Here is a 25,684-nt window from a genome sequence, read left to right as displayed (position 1 = left end):
ATATGTTTGTTTGTAGCCCATCTCACACCCCACTTCGCTTTGGCAGTATTTTGTTTGGTTTAAAAGCTTTGCAGCCACCAGATGGTTTTCCTGCCATGAAACAGTGGGTCCATCATTAGCCGTTGGCAGGGGGGAGGCGGTTGTTGTTTGCACTGGGACTGTGGCGGCCGGTAGGAGTGTGTCTGCTGCCTGCGAGAGCGCGTGTTTACGCCTTTTTACATTACCTCACGTGGGCGTTAATCGAATTTCGCCGAGGCCAACCATCGCCCGCGTCCACCGATGGCCCGGGAGCTTCGTTTTAAGGCCAAAATTTCTACATACCCCCTCTCGAACCCCAACTTAGATACGATTCCTCGCCCGTACAGCCCTCCCCTTTTCTTTTACGTGTGCAGCTAGACGAGCGAGGCTTCGCGTTTTTTTTTTTCAAGGCCGCATTTTTATCGCAAACGCGGTCATTCTCCTCTAGCCACTGCTAAAAGCAAGCAAACAAACAAAGATAAAACGAGAAAAACAAATGATCATCACCTCGCCGATGCCAGATGCCTCTGTTTGCGCGACTCCTGTTCGCCTGCTGTGCTGCTCTTTTTGATACATGGTGTCTGTTGTTGCGGCCTGGCTACACATTCATCAGACTCTACCCGAGTAGAACATCTGGAGCGCTGGAGTATCTATAGCTGTAGAGTGTCGGGGCCTTATTTTATCTATAGCACACAGATCAAATTGTGCATCGCACAAGTGGATTTAGGGTGTGTCGGTGTGACAAAAAATACACCTTGTGCGGCTCAAAACATGCAAAAGGCAAGTATTAAGGCTTTTAAATAAACCCCTTTTAAGAACCAGGGGAGCTATGACTTTGGCACGTTGATATCTTAACAGCATTTTATTCTTTATTCTGTTTATTGTTGAGGTTTTGGAGTAATGTAGTATTTGATACAAGAGTATTTTACTGTGTTGGAGTAAGTTGGAGGTAGAGAGTTAGATTTTTGGAGCATCTGGAGCTGAATGATTTAAAATTAGTGAAATATCTGGAGCCAATGTATTTGAGTATAATTGAACTGGAGCATTTAAGTAGTGTATTATTATCTGTAATTGTAGGAATTGAGTTTCTAGAGGTTTGGTATTTGATTATTAAGCATCCAGAGCTTTGTCATCAAACTGCCGGCGCTCAGAGGTAGCAAAATTGGCCCTGCTCCCTCCGGGTGGGTAGATGGAGCTCTCTCTCCCCCCACATCACTCCTAGGGTGATGTCCACAGCACAGAGCGTCTGTGAGCTGATGTATCAGAACCGAGTCGCTGGGCTTTGCTCCGAGCGCGCTGTAATGCTTCTTGGCAATGCTGCATCAGCAGCAGCTCGAAAAGAAGCGGTGGCTGACTTCACATGTATCAGAGGAAGCATGTGTTGGTCTTCACCCTCCTGGTGTGTTGGGGCATCACTAGTGATAGGGGGAGCCCTAATGAGTGGGTTGGGTAATTGGCCGTGTAAATTGGGGAGAAAAAGGGGAAAAAATAGAAATAAAATTATAAACAACAAAAAAAAGCATCCAGGGCCAAATAATTTGAGTAAAGAAATATCTGGATCAGGATTGTGTAAAAAAAATACAGAATATGGAACTAAAGTATTTCAGTAATTAAGTATTGGGAGGTTTTGGTAGGAAAGTATTTGTTTAATGAAGTATCTGGAACTGGAGTATTCCAGTATTTGAGTATTTGAAGATTTAGTAGTTCGATGCCTGGGAAACTAAGACTAATTAAGACTCTACACTCCTGATAGATGATATTAATCAGTGCTGTATTAAAAATAGGAGGTTTTTATCCCACTTTAGTGGTGAGTCTCAGTCCCAGTTCTGGTGACCTGATGGTTTTTACCCATTTTCTCAGTTGAGTTGAGAGTAGAATCAGGTCTGATAGAGCAGAAACGATTACCATTCACAGGAGGACGTTACTCCGGCTACACCGCGGTCTGTTCATATCTTTTTACTCATCGTCGCTTTGAAACGAATGTAGAAAATTCTGTTCTATAACTCGGCCTTCATGATTTTTAGCAGCGGGTTGGGAACACGATTGGACTTTATTTCCACTCGGTACAGAAGCAGAGAGAGGGAGACGAGCGTGAAAGAAGCGCTAGGCCTTGTTCCTGTAAGAACAGCTGTTGAAAGGAGAGGTCACGGACGCTATAAACGACAGAATAGGACGGAGTGTAATGGAACGTTGATGAATGGGGCGTATTCATCGTTTTGTTGCACATGGACAGCACTGGAGTGTAGGAATGTAGAAAAAAGGAGAAAAGAAAAGGAAAAGCACGTAACACTGTGAGGTAGGCCTGTCGCAATAATTACGTTAATGATCTATCGGCATACAGTAAACCGATATGACCTCAATAATGTCTGCTAACCTCAGTATTACCTATAGAGCCCATTAATATACAGTGTTTTTTTCGCAGTTTTTCACCCATTTTTTTCCCACCATTGCAGAAAATTAACTGTTGTTAGTAAATAGTTAGTAACAGTTAATTGTTCTTTATAAGGATGTAATTACATGAGTATGCATTACTATCATTATCAATACATCAGAGGCTTAACATTTTCTTAGAATGACTAAAAATAAATGTATTGCACTCGGGGTGGGCATATATATTATATATATATATATATATATATATATATATATATATATATATTGCTGTAGCGATATTTTTGTTGATGTGAAAAAAACGCTGGAAAATATTTTAGCATTTTGAGGAATATACCAAAACAATCTGTAAACTTTTGTTTATTTTGTAAACAACAGTAACTTTCCAAGACCTATTGTGTTTAAAATAATAAATATGTAACAAAATAAATTACGTAATATAGCAAAAAAAAAAAAAAGCTCTACCATAAAGCTATAAAACTACAGGACACAATATTCAGTGCATGCATATAAACTGCAAATATAAATCATTATACAAAACATGTCCTTAAAATTTAAAACAGTAAAGCTGGATTATTTGACTTTTGGAGTGTATTAAATAAACATATTTGAGTTTTGGTGTATCTTGAGCCAATGTATTTAAGAAATGGGGTATCTTGAAACCGGAGTAATTAAAACTGTAATTTTAAGTATTTGAGTATCTGGAGCTGGAGTATTTGAGTTTTTTTTGGTGGAACATTTGAATAGTCGAGTAAATTTAGTATTTAAGTCTTTAAGTGATTCTGGAATCTGAAACTGGAGTATTTGAGTAATGTAGAATCTGAAGCCAAACAATTTGATTATTGGATACTCAATTATTTGAGTCATTCAGATTCTGAAACTAAATTATTTGACTATTGGAGTATCTGGATGCTCAATTATTTGAGTAATGTAGAATCTGAAACCAAACTATTTGATTATTGAAATATCTGGAAACTCAATTATTTGAGTAATGTAGTATATGAAGCCAAACTATTTGAGTATTGGAGTATCTGGATACTCATTTATTTGAGTATTTTTGTATCTGAAGCCAAATTATTTGAATATTGGAGTATCTGGATACTCAATTATTTGAGTAATTCAGATTCTGAGACCAAATTATTTGACTATTGGAGTATCTGGATATTCAAGTATTTGAGTAAAGAAAAAATATATATATATTTATATTAGGATGTAATTTCATTGCAATGCGAGACTAATATAATCATATCAGTGTTATAAAATGTTTGTAAAATATGTTTGTAGAACATTGATGTTGCAGTTTGCAGTTATTTTACGTTGTATTTTTGGGACAGCATATCGTCCATCACCCGTCTGCTGTGAAGTGTGGGAACAGTTTTCCGGGGTCCGTTGGTGGCGCAGGACAGCGCTGGGCCGTATCGACGTGTTGCCGCTGCTGTATTTGTATTTGTCATTTGCATTCTGCTCTCCGGTTACTGTTTTGCTGACATTTTCCCGGCGCGAGGTCAGTGGCGGCGCGGGATTGATCGCAACCCTTGAGGTGAAGTCTTTAGCGTGAAGGAGCGCGCCAGGTTTGACCATCGATTTCCAATCGCCAGCTGGACTGGAGCCATCCCTGACCCGGTTCCTCGGGTCAATTCATATCCCGGGACTTACTGCTGACGGGGGAGGGACCTCATCGGGTTTCACCGGCCCCCTGGCACCTTTTAAAGTGTCGCCTGTTAAAGTGTTAGAGGACACCTAGCATTGGATAGAGCTGGACAATATGTCTGTAAAGGTTCAATGAATTGTGATACTTAAGCTTTATCTGGAAGGGATTAGTTTCTCAGGGGGACGTCTGTAAAATAAAAAAAATCACACTTCTACTCAGTGATAAGTAAAACTCTTGCATCCATCTGGACTGCAATTGAAAAAAAAACATTAGGAACAGTGAGTTTTTAAGCTCACTTTCTCGGTCACATGACATCGCGGAGTTCAGTAGCTCCTCCATTTCCACTCACTGTTTTGTTTTTTACGTGAATCTCCGTAGAAAAAGGCGCGCCCAAAGTGTAATTAAGGTGCATGGCAGTGGACAAATTTCCAAAGCTATTTCTTTAAATGTGAGGTGAAGAAACTCAGAGATGTCAGTCCGGATGGGACTAAAATTACCGGAAGACCATGAAGTAGATAATTCAGCCAGTAATTTTCTCAGAGGATGTTTTTCTGAGAAAGACCCCCCTATAAAATAGAAAATTACCCCAGGACCCCCTGAGAAACTAATCCCGGCCAGGTAGGGCTTTAGATAAAAAAAAAAAAAAAAATGACGAATAAGGATTTTTTTCTTTGGTACAAGTAGCTGGATTTGCTTGGTTGCTTCAGTGTTTTGATTCTGGAAAGTTGCTTTCCACTCCCAGATTGGACGGGGCAGAGTCATGTGACCACACATGGGGCAGTATGTTTGTAAGGAGACGGTAGGTGAACATTTTCATTGGTGAATTACAGAATTACATAACAAATAAGCACCAAAATGATGTCAGTAAGCACCAGAATTATGGAAATCAACCAGCTTATTCTAAAAATAAAGAAGTTCAATTGTTTCTTTGGGAGATACCATGGAAGAACCACTTTTGGTTCCATGAAGAACCATTTTTGTAGCAGAGATTTTTTTTGTGTGTGAAAAGCTTGAAGAGCCTTTTAAAAGTCTTAAAAACTTCTTTGAGGAACCAAAAATGGTTCTTCTGTCATGTCACTTAAATAACCAAGAGGGTACTTTGAAGATAATTGGGAAACTAAAGAAGACAATGAGTTACCAACCACAAGTTACCATCTAGCGCCAATCAATTTTTGATTTTTTGAGCGATGCCACAGGAGAACCACTTCTAGTTCCATCAAGAACCCATTTTGTATTGTACATATATGTGAGTGGAACCATTAAATTGGTAGAGAACCTTAAGGTACAGTGTTTTAAAGACTTTTTTATACCCTACGGAAGTATCCATCTAAGTATAAGGGTACAAGTTCTCAGACCTTGACAAGATCTTTGCAGGTTGGAACTTCTTAGTCCCCTTCTTAGGTAAAAAGGTTCTAGAACTAGGTTCATGGTTTGGTTGAATGTTCACCCCGACACAATTGGTTCTACTTATAGCTGAATGTTGGGTACAGTACAGGTGAGATGCACCTTAAGCTCCTGGCACTACATTAGCACCTCCAGCACAACAGATGTCGCTCCGGGGTGCCAAGACCTTGTTACAGTTGTCAGGTGGAGCAGTGATTAATTGTCTGAAGGTTTGAAGATGAGACGTGAGAGATGATAATAGACTCAGCATGTGACAGAAGTGATGTCACTGGTGTTGTCTTGTCTTGGCCTTGCTCCTTGGGATGAGCTGTGGTGTGGACTGTTCTGTTCAAGAGTCGTGATAAACTTCTGTTCTCTTCTTTCTATCATATGCCGTCTCTCTGTCTTTCTATCTTGCTTTGTCTCACTTCTTCTCCTTCTATTCTCGTGTCTTTCTTTTGTATTTCCTCTTTCTGTACCTTGCTTTGTCTCACTTCTTCTCCTTCTATTCTCTCATTTCTTTCATATGTCATCTCATTCTTTCTCCTTCCATTCTCACATTTCTTACATATACCGTCTCACTCTCTACCTTGCTTTGTCTCATTTCTCCTCCTTTTATTTTCTCCTTTTCTTCTTTCATTTGGCATCTCATTTATCTTTCTACTCTCTCTTTTCTTTTGATTGCTGTCTCTCTTTCTACCTTGCTTTGTCTCACTTATTTCCTTCTATTCTCTCCTTTCTTTCAGATTGTCTCATTCATTCTCCTTCTATTCTCTCCTTTCTTTCATATGCTGTCTTTCTCTCTTACTCTACCTTGCTTTGTCTCACTCTTTCCTTTTATTCTCTCCTTTCTTTCATTTCCTGTCTCACTCCTTCTCCTTCTCTTTCTATTCTCTCCTTTCTTTCATATGCCATCTCACTTTCTCTTTCTACTCTCTCCTTTCTTTCGTATGGCGTCCCTCTCCCTATCTTGCTTTGTCTCACTTCTTTCCTTCTTTTCTCTCCTTTCTTTCATATGTTGTCTCACTCCTTCTCCTTCCATTCTCACATTTCTTACATATACCGTCTCACTCTCTACTTTGCTTTATCTCTTTTCTTCTCCTTTTATTTTCTCCTTTCTATCCTTTACAATCTCACTTTCTCTTTCTACTCTCTTTTCTTTTGTTTGCTGTCTCTCTTTCTATCTTGCTTTGTCTCACTTCTTCTTCTTCTCACTCCTAATAAGCTCTCTTCCCGCCCTCTTTCTTTTTGCATCCCTCTCTCTTGCTTTCTCACTCTTTAAGTTGCTTTATCCCTTTTCCTCATCTTTCTCTTCCTTCTCTTTAATAAACTGTTACTCCCTCATTTTCTTTCTGTCTCTCTCTCTCTCCCTACATTGCTTTGTCTCTCTCCCTCTTTCTTTGCTCCCTTACTTCTTTCATGAGCTCTCTTTTTCCCTCTGTTTCTCTCTCTTGCTGTTGCTCGCTCTCTCACTCACTCTTTCTCTCTTCCCTTCTGGATAATGGATAATCAAAACATGCAGCATGCACAAATAGTGGTTGTGGTATTATGTGTGTGTGTGTGTGTGTGTGTGTGTGTGTTTCTGTGTTTTCTCATACAGCAGTGATGAAGCCAGAGGAGAGCATAATGCAGCACCTGATGGACTCTGAGGAGCTCAGGGCAAGCTCATTTGTGTGTGTGTGTGTGTTTGTGTGTGTGTGTGTGAGCATGTGTGTGTGTCAGTCTGAGTTATGGGAGAGGAGAAAGTTGGGACGGGAGTGAGCGAGGAGAGGCAGACAGCGTCCAGGAGTAAGAGAAAGAATAAGAGAGTGTGAAGTTGGGGAAAGAAAAGTAAAAGAGAGAGAGAGAGAGAGTGAGAGAGATGGACAGAATGGTAGAGGGAAAGAGCAGGAGAGAGAGAGAAAGGGGAGAGAGAGAGAGAGTTTGGCAGTGGGTTTGAAGCCCGAGGGAGCGAGCTGCATGGCCGGTTCTAGCTTTTGTATGCAAATGAATGGAGGGTGGGGGGCTGGGTGGGGGGGGGTGTGGAGAGCTATTTTGAGTCTCCTGCTCTCGCGCTCTCTCTCTCGCGCGTCCTGAGGGCCCAGGTACCCGGACCACGGCGCTCCCGTCTTCCGAATTATTGGAAATTCGACTCTCCAACCTAGAAGTTTCATAAGGTGTAGTTATTAACACCAGCGTTACTGGTTACTTACCAGTTACTGACCTTAACTTTCACATGTCCATGTGGGGTCACATGGGCTAGGTGGGCTCCAGGTGGGCGTGGCTTGGACTTCCCATATAGTGTCTTATCATTACAGCCCACATTACAGTGTTGGGATGGACAATTCCTGCTAGAGACCGCAGGTCACGATCATTACCACTGTCCACTGTGGATCAAGGAATGTTTAAATGCATGTACAACTTCCAAAGTGTATGGAATCCATCCGACCACGATGGCCAGTGTTGTTCCTTACTCACAAGATATCACCTCACAACTTACACAACTATAAGCATTTCCAAACTCTCCTATATCTGTATAAGTGTATTTGTAAGTGATTAGAAGCTCATTCACAAGATATCACCTCACAACTTACACAGCTATAGGCATTCACAAGGACTCCATATCTGTATAAGCTGTGATTTAAAGCTCTAATCACGGTTTTGATTCCTAACTTTCGAAAGTCCGTACAACATTCTCAAGTGGAGTAGTTGTTGGTTAGTTGTGATGCTAACAGACACAGAAGTCAAATTTTGTTAGTTTGGGATGGTTTAGTCTCGATGCTAACAGCTGGTCAAAGCACGACTAGAGCCACAATGCTAACAGACACATTAGCCAAATTCTGCAAGATTGGGATGGTTTAGTCTCTATACTAACTGTCTGTTTTGCCACAGTGCTTACAGACACATTAGCCAAATTCTGCAAGATTGTCATGGTTTAGTCTTAAATACACAATGCTAACAGCCATATTAGCCAAATTCTGCAAGATTGTCATGTTTTAATCTTGTAGACACAATGCTAACAGACACATAAGCCAAACTCTGCAAGATTGCCATGGTTTAGTCTCTATGCTAACAGTATGCCTTGTCAGGGTTAGAGCCACAATGCTAACAGACACAATAGCCGAACTCTGCAAGTTTACAATGGTTTAATCTCTAGAAACACAATGCTAGCAGTCACATTAGCAACACTCAGCAAGATTGCCATGGTTTAGTCTCTATGCTAACAGTCAGCCTTGTCAGGGTTGAAGCCACAACGCTAACAGACACATTAGCCAAACTCTGCAAGTTTACTATGGTTTAGTCTCTAGAAACACAATGCTAACAGTCACATTAGGCAAACTCTGTAAGATTGGGATGGTTTAGTCTCTATGCTAACAGTCTGCTTTGTCAGTCTTAGAGCCACAATGCGTAAAGCCAAACTCTGCAAGATTGGAATGGTTTAGTCTCTATGCTAATAGTCTGTTTTGTCAGAGTTAGAGCCAGAATGCTAACAGACACATCAGCCACAGATACATCTCTGCATATATTGGAATGGTTTAGTCTTTATGCTAAGAGTCTGCCTTGTCAGGGATAGAGCCACAATGCTAAAAGGCAAATTAGCCAAACTCTGCAAGATTAGCATGATTTAGTCTTAGAAACACAATGTTAACAGACACATTAGCCAAAATCTGCAAGTTTGTTTGCATTTTGGGACGGTTTAGTCTCCATGCTAACAGTCTGCCTCATCAGGAATTGAGCCACAATGCTAACAGACACACTAGTCATCCTTTAAGTATTTATATAGCACAGTTTGGGCCAGAGGTAATAATAAACGACTGTCGCTCTGCCACCTGCTAATGGGAACGCAGGCTAACAGGTACACAGCCTGACAGCGAGGCCTACTTTATCCAGGGGACGCTCGCTGTTTGACTGGCACCTGACAGGGCCCGTCTCCATTAGCCCTCTTAGCATCCTTTAGCATCATTAGCGCCCTGCTACGAGCGCTAGAGCTTCTAATCACAAACAGGTGCGCGCAAGATTAGCTCCCCGGCGCTCGGGAACCGCTAGCTTACTGCTGTGACTGCAGGAAGGTGAGGGGGTGGATGTCTGGATGGTGACGGTGTGTGTGTGTGAGTGTGTGTGTGTGTTTGAGTGTGTGTGTGTGGAGAGAGAAAGTTTCTCCTGCACTTTCTGTAGCTGCTGTGAATTATTCAGCTCGACAGGCTCCGAGTGCCAGTTGTGAAGCGAGGGACGTGTGTGTGGGGGGGTGATGTTTGCAGGCGCGAGTGTTGCGAGTGTTTTAAGGCGGCTGTGTGTGACGGGGTGGAGATAAAGAGAGTTGTTAAGGAAGCTGTAATTGGTCGGGGAGTGACAGTGCTGCTTTCACAAACACTCACAAAAAAAAAAAAAACACAACACGCAACGCCTTTCACCAGTAATGCAGACAGACAACGCTCAGCAGATCAGACGCTCCCTCTCTCTTTGTTTGTCTCTGTGTCTCTCAGTGTCTCTCGCGCGCTCTCGCGCTCTCTTTCTCTCTCAGGACTACTGTTAAAGGCCAGCTGTGATTATGTCCAATTATTGTTATGTCTAACATTGAGGCGCACACTGGCCTCGCGTTCTCACTCACTCTCTCTCGCTCTCTCTCACTCTCTCACTCACTCACTCTCTCTCACTTACTGTCACACTGCCTTTCTTTTTTGTTTATATATCTTACTTGCTCCCTCTAACATGTTTTATATATGTATATATATATATATATATATATATGTGTGTATGAAGCTGTAGCTGCATCTATATTTATGTACCAATAGCTGTATCTGTTACTGTATCTATAACTGTAGCTGTATTTATAGCTGCATATATACACTGAAGCTGTTTCTGAATGTAGCTGTATTTGTAACTGCGTATAGAAACTGTAGCTGTTTCTATATCTGTATCTATAACTAACTGTATTTACACCGGCAATTAAAAATGTAGCTGTATCTGTAGCTGTATCTATAACTATCTATAACTGTAGCTGTATTTATAGCTCCAGCATCTATAACTCTGTCTATAACTGTAGTTGTATTTATAGCTGCATATAAAAACTGTAGCTGTTTCTGTACCTGTATATGTAACTGTAGCTGTAGTCATGGCTACATATAAACACTGTAGCTGTTTTTATAACTGTATCTATAACTCTAACGGCATTTACACCTGCATATAAAAATATAGCTGTATCTCTTAACTGTAGCTGTATTTATAGCTGTATCTGTAAACTGTAGTTGTTTCTATAACTGTATCTATAACTGTAGATGTATATATAGCTGCACATTTACAAACAGTAGCTGTTTCTAGAACTGTATCTATAACTGTAAATGTATTTACACCTGCATATAAATGTAGCTGTATCTATTATACCTGTAGCTGTATTTATAGTTGCATATATAAACTGTAGCTGTTTCTAGAACTCTATCTATAACTGTAGCTGTTTTTATAGCTGCATATATAAACTGTAGCTGTTTCTAGAACTGTATCTATAATTGTAAATGTATTTACACCTGCATATAAAAGTTTTGCTGTATCATATCTGAAGCTGTATTTAAAGCTGCATATACAAACTGTAGCTGTTTCTATAACTCTATCTATAACTGTAGCTGTTTTTTATTGCTGCATATATAAACTGTAGCTGTTTCTATAACTGTATCTATAACTGTAAATGTATTTACACCTGCATATAAAAATGTAGCTGTATCTATTATATCTGTAGCTGTATTTATAGCTGCATATATAAACTGTAGATGTTTCTACAACTGTATCTATAACTGTAGCTATATTTATATCTGCATATATAAACTGTAGCTGTTTCTATAACTGTATCTATAACTGTATCTGTATTTATATGTGCATATATAAACTCTAGCTGTTTCTATAACTGTAGCTGTATTTATAGTTGCATATATAAACTGTAGCTGATTCTATAACTGTATCTATAACTGTAACTGTATTTATATGTGCATATATACTCTGTAGCATTTTCTACAACTGTGTCTATAACTGTAGCTATATTTACATCTGCATATATAAACTGTAGCTGTTTCTATAACTGTATCTATAACTGTAGCTGTATTTATAGCTGCATATATACACTGTGTGGGCTCTGAAAGTTGAATCAGCAGTGATTTTCTCTCCTCAGATCCAGTGTACTGCTTTTTTTTTCTTAATTACTCTGAGAACATGGTTCTGTTATCTTTTGCTAACGTTGCTATCGCCGTGAATAATATATTGTGTGTATGTGTGTGTGTGTATATATGTCTGTCTACAGAATTCAATAATTTCTTTCTTTTTTATTTTAACCATTGGAGAATACCTTGTATTGACATCCAGTTAAGTTGTTAATAAATGCTCGATTTATTAAGTGTATTCTTGTTTTTTTGTGTGTTTGTGAGGGAAGATTTGAGGAGGCGGAACCGCAAACATATTTTTTGGACCAAAATGTGTTAAGAGAAAAAAATTGCTGGCGACTTCTGAATGTCACACCCACTGTTTCTGTCATTGCTGACCAGCTAAAAAGCAGAAAGGCGTGAATAGGCTCGCGTCCAACCAAATTAGTCATGCGCTGCTGTTGCACCGTTGTGCTGGTATTAAAATAGAGCTTAATGTGTGGCTGTTTGGGATTGCATTTACAGCGTTTAGTAGTTGTAGTAGAGTCGACAGTCTTTTCCAAAGTGACTTATGATTATGATATGATTTACAGTACAGTAATTAAAGATAATTGAAAAAATAATTAAAAAGTAAAATGCTTCTCTGGTGAGCTTTTGTTTACATTCCTCCCCTCTCTCTCTGTCGCGCTCTGTGTGACTTTGGTTTCCACCCGTTCTCATTTTTCCATCTGTTCTTAGGCTCCATATCTCCTTATAAAAGCATTTTTATTTCCCGTCCGTGTCCCAATTCACTAGCCAGGTCAGCGGTAGTGTATTGGACCACGACCCTGACGACACGGGTTCATATTTTTTACTTTTTTACTTTTTTCTTGGGTTTACCTGCTTTGAGATCAACTGTTCTGCAATTGGGTTCAACAACCTTCTGGGCTGGAGAGCTACTAGACTGTGCTACACTTCATTTCCCAAAACATTTTTTTTGTGGCCACCACGTAATGGCTTGGTAAATATCTGGCCTAAGGCCAAACTTAATTGCCGACCCCTGGTGTAGAATTTGTGTAGAGTCTAGCCCAAGGACTCTTATTAAAGTATAGCATGGTGGGGTTGTCCACTAGAGAAATTTAAACCCCAGTTAGCCACAGAAAAAAGTATATTGCATAAGTGACTGAATAAGACACTTCCTCTTCACCTGAGTGAAATATAAGTGACAGCTATGATCTATGAAACATTTCTTTCACACTTCATATCTTAAAACCTGCAACTTTACTGGAGGATTTCAGTGGGAGTCAGTTTAAAAAAGATTTTATTCCGAGTCACTCCAAGTTATTTTTCAAGTCATTCATCATGAATTTCTGACAAGAGCCGCCAGATTCACATTGTCAGAGAGTGAGACGTGCACATGCTGTACCAGTAGAAAGTTTGGAAACACCTTAAACCTTAAATTTGGTGTTTTTTCATTATTTTAAAATGACTGCATTCATCCAAACTATGAAGAAAAACATGGAATTGTTTACCAAACCAGAATATGTTATATATTTTTGTAGATTCTTCAATGTAGAAACTCTTGCTTAGATAGATACAGATAGAGACTTTGCACATCTTGGATGGATTTTCTCAGTCAGCTGTATGAGGTAAAGTCATCTGGAATTCAGGCTTTCAGTTAACAGCTGTGCTGAAATCTATCAAGAGTTAATTACTTCAATTTCTTGCCCTATTTGAGTAATGTTCTAATCCATATTATGGCAAGAATTACTCAACTAAGTCAAGAAAAAACATTTCAAGAACTTTAAAAGTATCCTTAAGTGCAGACACAGGAAAGACCATCAAAAACTTTATGATGAAACTGGCACTCATCAGGACCTCCCCAGAAAAGACCGAGAAACCAAAAGTTAACAGCCTTAGAAACTGCAAGTGAACATCTTAACCCCAGATAGGAGCCGTCTAAAAGCTTCAGAGAGTATTTTGGTATTTTGTTTCTGTTTTAAACAAGAACTGTCCCTGTGGTCTTCCATGTCCTTACTATGTTCCTCACAGTGGAAACTGACAGGTTAAATCTCTGAGACAACTTTTTGTATCCTTCCCCTGAACAACTATGTTGAACAATCTTTGTTTTTAGATCATTTGAGAGTTGTTTTGATGAGCCCATGATGCCACTCTTCAGAGCAGATTCAAATAGGAGAACAACTTGCAATTGGCCACCTTAAATACCTTTTCTCATGATTGGATACACCTGGCTATGAAGTTCAAAGCTCAATGAGGTTACCAAACCAATTTTTTGTGCTTCAGTAAGTCAGTAAAAAGTAGTTAGGAGTATTCAAATCAATAAAATGATAAGGGTGCCCATACTTTTCACCGGTCAAATTTTGGTTTAATGCATATTGCACATTTTCTGTTAGTACAATAAACCTCATTTCAATCCTGAAATATTACTGTGTCCATCAGTTATTAGATATATCAAACTGAAATGGATGTTGCAAACACCCAAATATTTAGAACTAAAAATGATTAAGATTAATAGGGGTGCCCAAACTTTTTCATATGACTGTATATATATGTGTGTGTATATTCACAGGCACTCAGCCCCTGTTCACCGAGCCAGAACTTGAGTAAAGACTAACTAACGGTCACCTCGGCACTGAAACTGAAATGTTTCGTAATTCTCGTTACTCGTTTGGCTTGCATTACCGTAATTCATGTGTGTACGCCTCGTCCGTTCCTTCCACTAAATTAATTAAGGTCGAGGCAAAGTTGCGAGTTCCCATAAAGCTTTCAGCTAATCTGAGCATATGGAGCCGAAAGGTGTTTATTTAGTGTTTTATTTATTTATTTTATTCTTTTTTTTTTTTGCGTTCGTTCCTCCAGCCTGCTTCTGCCGCTGCTCCCACGAAAGAAGCCCCGGTTACGCTGTCATAACTCATAAGTCAGTGGTGTACAGTTTACTGAGAGTGTGTAGGCTGGAGTCGTGCAGCGCTGGAAGAACGGCTGGCAACTGATGCCGTTTACTTTCTTACTGTTTCTTACTTTCAAACATGCCATTCACACCGAGCCTCTCAGGAGGTCTCTGGAATTGGAGGTGTTTTTTTTTTCGTATGGTGGCGTCTTGAATGGGTCTTGCTGGAATTTGGCAGATGATATTTCATAACAGAGCCGTAATGAACCTTTCAAAATGTTTAGTAGAAGACCCCCGGAGTGAGACGCACCCTGTGAGTCAAACCAAACCTCTCTACCACCTCGTAACAGTCTTAATGACATGATATAATCGATAATCTAGGTTATAAAAAATTGTCTGTATCAGCAAATTGCTACTGTATTTTTATAAGGCTTTATAACTCTCTTATAACTCTCTTATAACTCTATGAGACACGAGTAAGAAACAGGGGTGTCACTATATTTCCCTTCTAATCCAGCAGGTCTCGCTGCTGGGTTGTGGAGAGAGGAGGTAAATAAGTTCAGTAAAGCTCAGCTAAGTAAACAAAACTGTAATTCTTAAAAAAAAAAAAAATCTTAGAGCACTGGATATTGATCTACACAGATTTCTCTCCTTGTTTGGGTGAGTAAAGCGCTTCCGTTTAATTACAGTAAGCTTAGATTTCCAGATTTTCACTAAGGCTGGGGGCAGCAGCGTTAGCTTTAGCATTAGATTTAGCATGGGATGAGCAGCAGGCTACATGATGATAATGCTCGCCGTTAGCTGTTAATGCTAATACTGCTCCAGCCTTGGTGTTGGAGAACTAAACTGAAACTCATTTAAAACTCTGTAACTGTACTTCAGCAGAGTGGCTTTACTGCTTCTTACAACCTGACTGGTAAAATTCATACATAAAATGCACCGGATTATAAGGTGCATTGATGATTTTTGGGAAAATTAAAGGATTTTAGGTGTGCTTTATAATGCAAAAAATACGTTAATTGGGGGAGGGTTAAAGGCTGCTTTCTTACTCCATTCCGTGTTAGCACCCAAATATCGTTTTCAGACAGCTTTCTCTTACAGCGTCCACAGTTAATCCTGTTGGATGTGGTTGGTCCTTCTTGGTGGTATCCTGACATTACCCTGGGTACCATGGCTCTTGATACATCACAAAGACTTGCTGTCTTCACACTCTGCTCTTACTGGTGGAGCAATAATGTGCAGTTAATAAAGATTGGCCACCAGGCTGCTCCAAATTAGCCATGAAACCTCCAACATTGAAATGACAGGTGTTTCATTTTCTTTGTCCAAACCCTGTTTATTTCCACCTAAAAAGTGCTTTAAAAGTTTTTTTTTTTTTCCCCAGACAAGTAACATGACATAACGATCCCTTTACCGTCGGTTATCCGACTTTAAAGGCCTCAAAAAATACACAGTGCTCTCATACCCAACCCCGCCCCTCACCCCCGCTGCTCCCCAGCTCTGCCCTCCATCGATCTGCTATAGACATCTCCCAGCTGCACAATGGGAGGCATTCAATGTGTCCTGATGGAAATTAATAGCTCTCTGTTCGACTGGTACAAGGTCACAAGCCAGGCGGACGCTCGGCATCACAAACAAGTGTGCAGGACGCAGCTTTCTGCTGACCGCTGCTTCAACTTTCTCCATCATAAACCGGGTTTATGTTACTAATACTGTAATCTAGGGGCCGATTTACAGACGCTAAATAAACCTACCCTAGAACCAGGCCTAGAGTTACGATACGACGCCTTCAGGACCAGAAACAGCCAGAAACGCCCGATCATCGCTTACTGTCAAGACCGACTTTCTGATATTAATCAAAACCAATGGAGAATGATGTAGCCTTCAGTTTATTCACGGATAAAAGAGTAATAAATATCGACCATGAGATAGGCTTTTATTGATCCCTGGCGAAGAATTGTAATATTAAGCCGGAGTCACTTTCCAAGTCAGAAAAAAGTAAGTAAATAATGAAACGATATAACGTCAATAAAAGAAATGAAGTCAAGTAGATATGAATATATAAACCGCAGTCAAGAAAAACGTGCCAATTCAATACAAATACAAATCCGACCCCTGCATTTCCTGCATTTTTTTGTTTGTTTTATTTAACAGCACAAAGACATGCTCTCTTTATGATAAATATTACATATAGATTTTATGAAATATACATACTTCATATGGCGATAAATAATGTCTAGTCCTTGCATTTTTATTAAAAGGTTTACCTGAAGTACAGCATACAAAATGTATAACAGTATACAATGCATTGCAATGCATTAATGTATTGAGTAGTATTAATTTTATATTACTTTTTACATATATATTTTTTATATGTCATTTTATTCCAGATGGACTACTTACTTTAAGTAGTGCATGGAGCAGCATATATATGTTGATAAAAAAATATATTGTACAGAAATATTATGTTGTAGTCTGTTCTCTGTTGTCTGTAGTAAGTAGTATGTAAAGCTAAATATATATATATATATATATATATATATATATATATATATATATATATAAATTAATATATAAAAATATTATTCTGTTTTGTTTAAAAAATATATATAGCAATCAGTGCATTGCATTGTAGTGCTGTAAAAAAAGTAATACTATATATATATATATATATATGTATATATATTAAATACCAAACAAAAAGTATTCGAATATCGTTTTTTATTGTAATTAAAGTATAGCAGCATATGCATTTTAGAATAGTATTATTAATAGTAACAAATTATAAAAATAATTATAAAACATAATGTATTGATATTACTATTTTTTTCGGACTATTAGGCAACTGGATTATAAGACAGGGTGATATTAGCTAGCGGTTCGTTCTACATAGCTTGCTTTGACATACCTCCGCTGGTTAGTGGCTAATGCTAATACTGCTCCAGTCTTGGAGCTGGAGAAACTTAGCTGAAACACCTGTATAACGCTGTACTTCAGCAGAGTGGCTTTACTGCTTCTTAATACCTGACTGGTAGAATTCATACATAAGGTGCACCAGATTATAAGGGGCACAGTTGATTTTTGGGAAAATTAGAAGATTTTAAGGGTAGTATTATTAATCAAAAGATCTCAATCATAAAGAATGTTTAGGTGATGCTGGATTGCTGTGCTAAATTACCATCGAAATTAGCATTGAACAGTGATGGTACTGTACATTAATAAACTTAATACATCTATGCAAAAAACGTGACATTGAGCATATTTAATGTGCGTTTAATGTACATTTTTTAATGGTAAATGCCACAGTGATGGCTGAGCGTTTGTGTCATGCTTCGGGTCATTTCACCACTCCTGTAAATGCTCTGCTGGATTGATTTCAAAGCAGCACAGATCGGGCCTACTGGAGTGTGTTTACGTGTGCATGTATGTGTGTAAATATATATATATATATATATATATATATATATATATATATATATATATATATATGTGTGTGTGTTTGTGTGTGTGTGTATGGCGGTAGAATCAATACGTTCCGGACAAGCCCTCTCGGTGGACGCCCTTCAAAAAAAGCTAGACGTGGAGAATGTTAATGATGGTATCAGTAGAGAGGGCACCACCTACATCATACCCTCGCTTGAATTCATTCACTCACTCACTCACTTACTATCTCTCTCACTCTCTCGCTCCCTAGGCCTCTCTCTTTCTCTCGCTCTTTCCGGACAGAAAGACAAAAGCAGAAAAAAAATCAAGGTTAAGTGCATGGATGAGCGACGCTGCCGTGCATTTCAATGAAGCGAGAGCCAACATGTGTCCCATTCTTTTAAGCTAATGGACGGAACAGGAGATAAGTTGCTTTCTTTGTGTTGGACCGGCCACAGTCTCTCTCTCTCTTTTTTCTCTCTCTTTTTCTCTCTCTCTCTCTCTCAGCGGAGTCCCGGTCGAGGTCAGCCAAAGTGTTTGGCATTTCCGACTTTATTAGATTCTGGCTGCAGCGAGGAAGGGAGGGGGGGAGGGAGGGAGCAGCCTGTCTGCACTGGATTTGTGTTCGCTAGCTGTTAGCATGCAAACTTGCCCAACCATATTAATCCAAATTAGCCAAACAGGGGGACATAAATGAAGTAAAACCAACATGTCTTCTGAATTAACCTCTTAAAAGAGGTTTACGAGCCAGCATGCCGATTAGCCTGTGGTACATTTATTGAATGCAACAATTGCATTGCGTGGAAGACTCAATTATAGTAAAACCACACAAAGGAAGAAGTAAAATGAGATTGTAAAAGAGAGATTTTAAAAGTCTAGGACAACAATATCATCCTGACCTTTTGTCATTGAGTGAAATCACAAATCTTTACAGCTGTATTTCAAGTAAACCTAAGTAGAAGGCCTTCCCTGGAGACAGTAGAGACAGTTACTCCATCAAAAACAGGATAAACTCTTTGTAATACCCTTGATTTCAGAAGAGACAAAGAATGAGCAGGTGTCCTGTAAGCATCTCTCTAGAAATCAAGTGGTAGGAACAGGTAGGAAGTTTTTCCCACTCTTCCATGCACAATTCTTTCACCTGTGAAAGAATTTCGACTCTATTTCATTTTTTAAGCAATTCCTTTGTGTATTTACTCAGATAGATTGGGTAATTTTCCAGGTACATGGTCTGTCTTTGCTTTAACTTTACATTTTGTTCCACCTTAAATCCATTTCCCAGTCTTGGATTGTGTGGGACACCATATACCTACTGCCCAGTCAGTTACATAAACTGTTCTTCCCCTAAGAAAAGTCTAATTTTAAATGTATATGCTATATGATATTCTGTGACATCGACTGTGGTGAGACCTACCTGTGGGTCCTTAAATTAAACTTTACTATTGTAGAAGACTCTTCTTCACGCATTTTATGGTCTGTTCTTGGACTGAATTTGCTAGAATTGCTTGACACGGCCATGTTGGCAGCTGTTTTACATATTCTCCATTTGTAAGTGATTTTGCAGACAGCGGTAAGGTTCTGAGATCTCCCTTCCCAGAGATCCCATCCAAAACGTGTATGCATCTGCAACCTGCTTTTTAAGGCCTAAGAGATCTCACTGTGGATTTGACCACAGTGATACGATTCGTTTCAATAATCAAGAGCCAGCAGAAGTAGTGGAAAGTGCAGTAGAAAGTTCTGGCTAACACAGTGCAAGGCTACAGTGTTTAGCTGTTGATTAATGCGCCGCAGACCTCGCTTGAAGTCAAGTCGATTTGACTACTAAACGGCTAAAACCCAGATCGAGTTTCTCTGCATCTGATTCAAGGCTGTGAATCAGACATCTTTCAAGGCTATGAGTCATTCTTGTGCTTTGCGTGTTTTGCCGAGTATTTCTCATCCAAACGTTAGCTGCTTTTGAAGGTGCCCAGGGACTTGTTCAAAGGAGGCTTGCGTTTCGGAGGGTTTTTTGGATTCGGTTTCCTCCCCTCCACCCCCACCCCCCGGAGCTTTCATAACTCCCCTCCTTCACTCTGCATGACTTCTCCTGCTTGGCCTCCATGCCAGAACCGTCAGGCCCCTCCGACGGCTCTCTCGTGGAAGCACAGGGCGCTAATAAGGAAGCGTAAATCAGTTACGCCAGGATGTGTTGGGAGCGTTCCGGCCGGCGCCGGCGGCCTGATCACAGGAGACACGGTTAACATTGTACATTCTGTTACATCGACGCTTTCAAAAGACGCTGTTGCAGTGGGTTACAGCGAAATGACATTCCATGACATGCGCTCGAAGCCCGCCAGCACGCGTGGGTGTGTGTAAATGCGAGTGTGTGTTTGTGTTTATGTGGGCGTACGTTCGAATGGCCTTTGTGCATATTAGACTGTATTGATGCTGATTGATTTTGACGAGGTCTGGAGGACAAAGACAGACGAGAATGTGTGTGCGCGCGAACCTTCCTGCATGTGTCTGTGTGAGAATGTCTGTAGGGAAGCTGGCAGAAAAGCTCTTGTTCTGATCGTGTTCGGTCATTCAGGGTAAAATCTTCCTCTCTTGTTCTCGCTCTGCTGCAAAACAGGCCAGGAGTTGGAGGTAGCGCTGTTCTTTCAGTAGCCTACCTAACGGAGGGCCAGCAGGTGTCAAACTCATTTTTTTGTTTTTAGCCTGCCCCACATACCACTGGAATAAAGCAATCAAAACGTGGGTGAGTTGGAGCTTGTGGGAGCACGTGTGCTGCTATTTTGGACGACGGTGAGTACGTTGTGGACTGTTACGATGAAGGATGAGTGTTCATTTGTTGAAATGGATTTCATCTCGGGTCATTACGGGCCGTTCCTGTAGGTTCATCCATCATATAATGTGTACAAAATAAAAAGTAAAGGGAGTTTGAAATTGTTAAAGTAGAAAAGAGAATTAGGAAGGTCTTGAAAGTGCAGATGATACAGAGCAGGGATGATACCTTCTCGAGTGGCTCTCAAATGTCCTCCCTGTCCAGATCTGTCTTAAAAAAACAGCATGATGAGAGGCCTCTCACAAAGGCAGCTTCTCAAAGTCATCCAGTGCCAGGCACGTCTGCCCGCCTGCTTGAAGTGCATTTGAAATGTTGCCCCCTGAGCCGTCGGACTGAGAGGGCCACTCCGTGTGACCAAGGAGAGAGGGGCTCTGGACCTGGCTTCGGCTGTCCGGCCTGGCTGGCCCACGTGCCGCTCCCACAGCGCATCCTCTGTTCCTTCTTCCTCTCAGGCTTGTCCAGCTGAGCCGCTGCCAGGCAGCCCGCTGTCCATCACACGACCATAACAACTGCCAGGATAACAGGCATGCTGGCTTGCAACATGATCCCACCCCATGGCTCATTGCTGAGCGGCTTCTGGACGGTGACCAGTACTGGTATCCATTGGTGAGGGTGTTTAAGAGATTAATATGCCGCTGTTGGTGACTTTTGGAGAAGGGGGCAAAAGCCTGGAAGCCTGGGCTATGGTTCAGAGCCAGGAAGAGGTGTGAGGGCGTGTGCAGTGGATCAGGAATAAGTGTGGATGCTGACATTGAGGCATTCTGTTAAACAAGTGACCCTGTAGAGAAGAGTCCCTGCTTTGCAAAATCACACAGGAAGTGATGGAGAGAAAAAGAGATTGTCGGGTAAAAGTGAGGCTGGAGGGAAGTAGGATCAGCTGTCTGAGATCAAACCTGCTTGAACACAGCAGGCGACATCTGAATTCGAGAGGCCACTCTCTGAATGCGACTCCACAAGTATATGAAATATGAAAGAGAGAGGTTTAGTGATGGATGGATTGGAGAGATTTGGTACGAGGGAGGGGATGATTGAGAGAGAGGAGCCCGAAGAGGATGAGTGACATATTGGGAGGCTAGTGGCTTAGCTTGGCGCGCTTCATTGCATAATTACATTTCGCGTTCAAAGAGCATAGGCAATCGATAATGTAATTCATAGAAAAGCCATAGTGAGCCGAGGCATCCGCATTCGCAAGCATGCTCCGGCGTCCATCCCCAAGAATTAGGGGGGAGAGGACGGAAAGCTGTTTGTCATTGAAACAAAGAAGAAGAGTCACCCATTGTTCGTAGCAGAATTTACTTACCCAGCATGCTCTGAGAGAACTGGGCTAAATTGCATTAGCGCTTGACTGGCGGCTTTGGGGCCATTCGTCCTTGTTGCTGCGGTGAAGTCAGCGAGTGGGAACCGTATGGAAAATGTCTTTTTATTGAACGACTCTGTTGACCGTAAGGTTTACCAGCTCGCTTTGCCTCTCTCGGTCTCTGTATCTGCTTGTCGCTTGCTGCTCCATGTGATTGTGGAGGCCCATTTTAGATCAGCCCAAATCTGAAACGGCAGTCGCACCCAGTCCTGCCAGAGTGGATTTGCGGGAAGGTGAATTGAGGGGCAAGCTGGGAGGCTGATCTTGGGCTTGTGCCTTGACTTGCTTGGGTGCACTTGGCTCCCCACAGACCTGAGCCAAAGGGTCTACTGACAGATTTACACTCTGTTTGGGAATTCAGGATGGGAATTCAGGATGGGGTGTACGCTATGCTTAGTTTCTGTCTGTTAAGCTTTTGTTCCGTAGGAAGGGCAAATCTGGCTCTTGCTCTGGCTTTGGCAAGGTTTCGAGAACGCCTTACTTAATCTCCATTAAGCTTCCGTTCCGTAGCAAGAACAATACTGGCTCAGGCTCTGGGAGAGTTTTGAGAACTGTCATACGATTGTAGCGGAGGAACTTTAGAATTTGTCATGACATTTTAGAAGTTCCAGAATGGTCTAATTGGAACTAGTTTGCTGACTCATAGTCCTAGTAGTAGTAGTAATAGTAATAGTAGTTGCAGCCATATACTTCTACAGTAGTCGGTGCCGTAGTCTTCTGCAACATTGTTTTTGCCACAAGCCAAGGCTTTTGCCATTGCGTCCTGTGCCCTGTTCCTCCTGCCTTGTAACCTTCTACAGTCTGAACATTAGGTCCCTAGGCCTTTGCTTTATCACTGACCCCGTGTCCAAGACCTCATGTCCTCGTCTTACAGTCTAGTGCTTGTTCCCAGCCTTATTTTTTTATTTTTATATTTTTATAATCTGGCCCATTGGTGGTTTCCTAGTTCCCTGCTGCAACACATGGTCTCCTGGCCCCTGCTTCAGTGTCCTTCAGCACTGGGTCTCCATCTCTTTTACTTTGGTCCAGTTTTATTTTTTTTTTCATTAATAAGCTGGTTTCATGAAACTTGCTCCATTCCTGGGAACCTTCTTCGGCTCACCAGCCCCTCCTGCCCAAGTCCTGTGCTCCATCACTTGGTCCTCAGGCTCTCGCTTCAAGCACTTAGCGGTTCAGCGCTTCAGCCCTCAGCTCACTCACTCGCCAATCAGCCCCGCTTTATTTATTTAGCTCTTCATACATGTTTAATGAGGGGGAGACAAACCGATCCCATAACAGCCAGGTCGTAAATACCAGGGAGTGCGTGTGGGTAGGTCTGTGCTTGTGTTTGTTTATTTGGGAACGGGGGGCGTTTTTTTTTCCTCTCGCTAATGGAGCAATTTTAAAACCAGATTGCTGTTTAAAGATGGTTTAATGAATATGTTTATCCAGAGATCAAAGGGTAATATGTTAATGCACCTGCGTTTGGGTGTGTGGATGGGTTTTTTTATTAATCATATTTTACACAGGGCACTTGAGATTTTTTTTTTTAAGCTTTCTTACTCTCATTTTTCGAGTATTACATCACCGTCCTTTTTGTCCCAACACCCGAGTACACCCTACCCTACCCAGTAATGATAAGTATATGTAAAATAAATAAATTAGTCATATAAACAATATGAAATAAAAAATAAATAATTGTTTAAAATAATATATTTAAAAACAAAAAAAAATTATACATTTTAATTTAATTTGAATTTTAGTTGCACATTTAAAAAGAATCTAGTTTCAAATGTTATTGTAATAATTATACAGTTTTTTAATTATTTTTTTTCTATTTATTATGGGTTCATAAAAGACGAATAATGAAGAATATTGTTCTCCTCATGCTCAGCTTTCTGTCAGAGGGTGAGGGTGAGGTGAGGACGAGGACTAGAGTGAACCTGCATTATGCAGAGCGGTCAGCATCAGCCAGACAGATTAAAAACTGTGCAAATGGCAGCGCACCTTTTCCTCTCGCCTGATTCGCCGGCATTGTTTGCATTTAAATGAATTAATTAATGCATTCAGGCCGAGTCTGAGTGTGAGTCTGTCTGTCTGCATGAATGAAAATGTGGCTCTATTGTTAACTGAACTGTGGAGATGAAATAGAGAATATGAGGTGTGTGTGTGTGTGTGTGTGTGTTTGTGTGTGTGTGTATAATCTGCGTTCTCGGGAGATATGAAAACCATCAAAAGCCTCCAGGACCTGGTGCCTGACCTCTGACCTCTCTTGACCCACCACACCTCATAGTCATTGTTGTAGTTTCCCTGTTTTTTTTTTTTTATATTTTACACATTTGATCTAAAATGGTCTAAAATGACCTTTACATTACTGAGCTTTACATCACTGGTAGCAGGTTATAATAACATGCCTGTATAAATAGTAACATTCATTATCTAACAGTTCGTTAATAGTGGCTAATTAATTATTTATAGTTTGTAATTTAAATACTGCACATGCATTAATAGAAGTATCATTTGAATTATTAATGATTAATTTCATTACTGACATGCAAGTTATAATTAAAGCACTCTAGCTGTGTATAATGAATGAATATATAATAAGTATATTGTCAGGTCTTAGCCCTGTCTCATGTCTCTGTGTGTGTCCCACGTGACCTGTGCCCCTGTGTTCTGTCTCAGTACCTTTCCACCACTTGTCTAATTTGTAGCTCCGCCCCTTCCCCAGGTGTTTCCAATTATAGTGTGTTTCCTGTTTCTTTAAATAGCCCTCCTCTGCCACTTTGTCTCCGTCTGTCTTTGCACCTTCCCCTGTTGTTTTGTCTCTCTGTGTTTCCCTGCGTTTCATAGCCCTAGTTCTGCTCCGTGTTTATTTCTTGTTTATGTTTTCTAGTATCTTGTTTATTTCCTCATTTCCTAGTCCTCTGCTTAGTGTTTTGTTTCTAGTAAATTCCCTGTATATATCCCTGCCTTATTTAGTTTAGTACTTGTTCTGTTCCTCGTTAATTTTCTTGTATATATATATATATTCCTTGTTTATTTTGTTATTATTATCTCCTGTTGGCTTAGTTTATGTTCTCTAGTTTCACTGGTTTGTTTTGGTTTTTGGTTATTCGTTTATCTTTGTTAAGTGTTTACTTGTTTCTTGTTTCATTGTTTATTTGTTATTTATTTAATAAATTATTTATATCGCCCTTACCTGCACTTGTGTCCGCCTCCTTGTCTACCTGCCTGGGTATACCTGACATATATATATATATATATATTTATTTATTTATTATTATTATTTTTTTAATGCAGTAAAGTTCAGTTGCAACTTATTATTAATTATAGCAGATCTCATACATATGGTAGTACCGGTCAAAAGTTAAATCAATATATTGATTTATTATTTTTCTCTACATTGTAAATTAATACAGAAGTCATCCAGACTATGAAGGAACACATATGGAATCATGTAGTAATTTTAAAATTTACATTTAAAACTTAAAATTACTCTGTGAAGCATTTAGGCGGCTCTTATGTGGTGGTTTCTGAGGCTGGTAACTCTGATGAACTTATCCTGTGCAACAAAGAAAACTCTTCCTTTCCTGGGGTGACCCTGATGAGTGCCAGTTTCATCATATCGTTTTTGATAGTCTTGATGGACTGCACTTGAGGCTAC

General features: G+C 40.2%; 1 protein-coding gene across 1 annotated transcript in view; it reads left to right on the top strand.

The window, feature by feature from the left end:
- Positions 1 to 25,684, top strand: part of ptprga (protein tyrosine phosphatase receptor type Ga) — a 445,965-nt gene that overhangs the window by 92,677 nt on the left and 327,604 nt on the right. The gene's annotated exons all lie outside the window — the stretch shown is intronic.

Source organism: Astyanax mexicanus, chromosome 24, assembly GCF_023375975.1.
Source record: "Astyanax mexicanus isolate ESR-SI-001 chromosome 24, AstMex3_surface, whole genome shotgun sequence".
Taxonomy (NCBI): Eukaryota; Metazoa; Chordata; class Actinopteri; order Characiformes; family Acestrorhamphidae; genus Astyanax; species Astyanax mexicanus.
The sequence above is the reverse complement of the archived record's forward strand: the minus strand, read 5'-3'. Positions and strand labels throughout refer to the sequence as shown.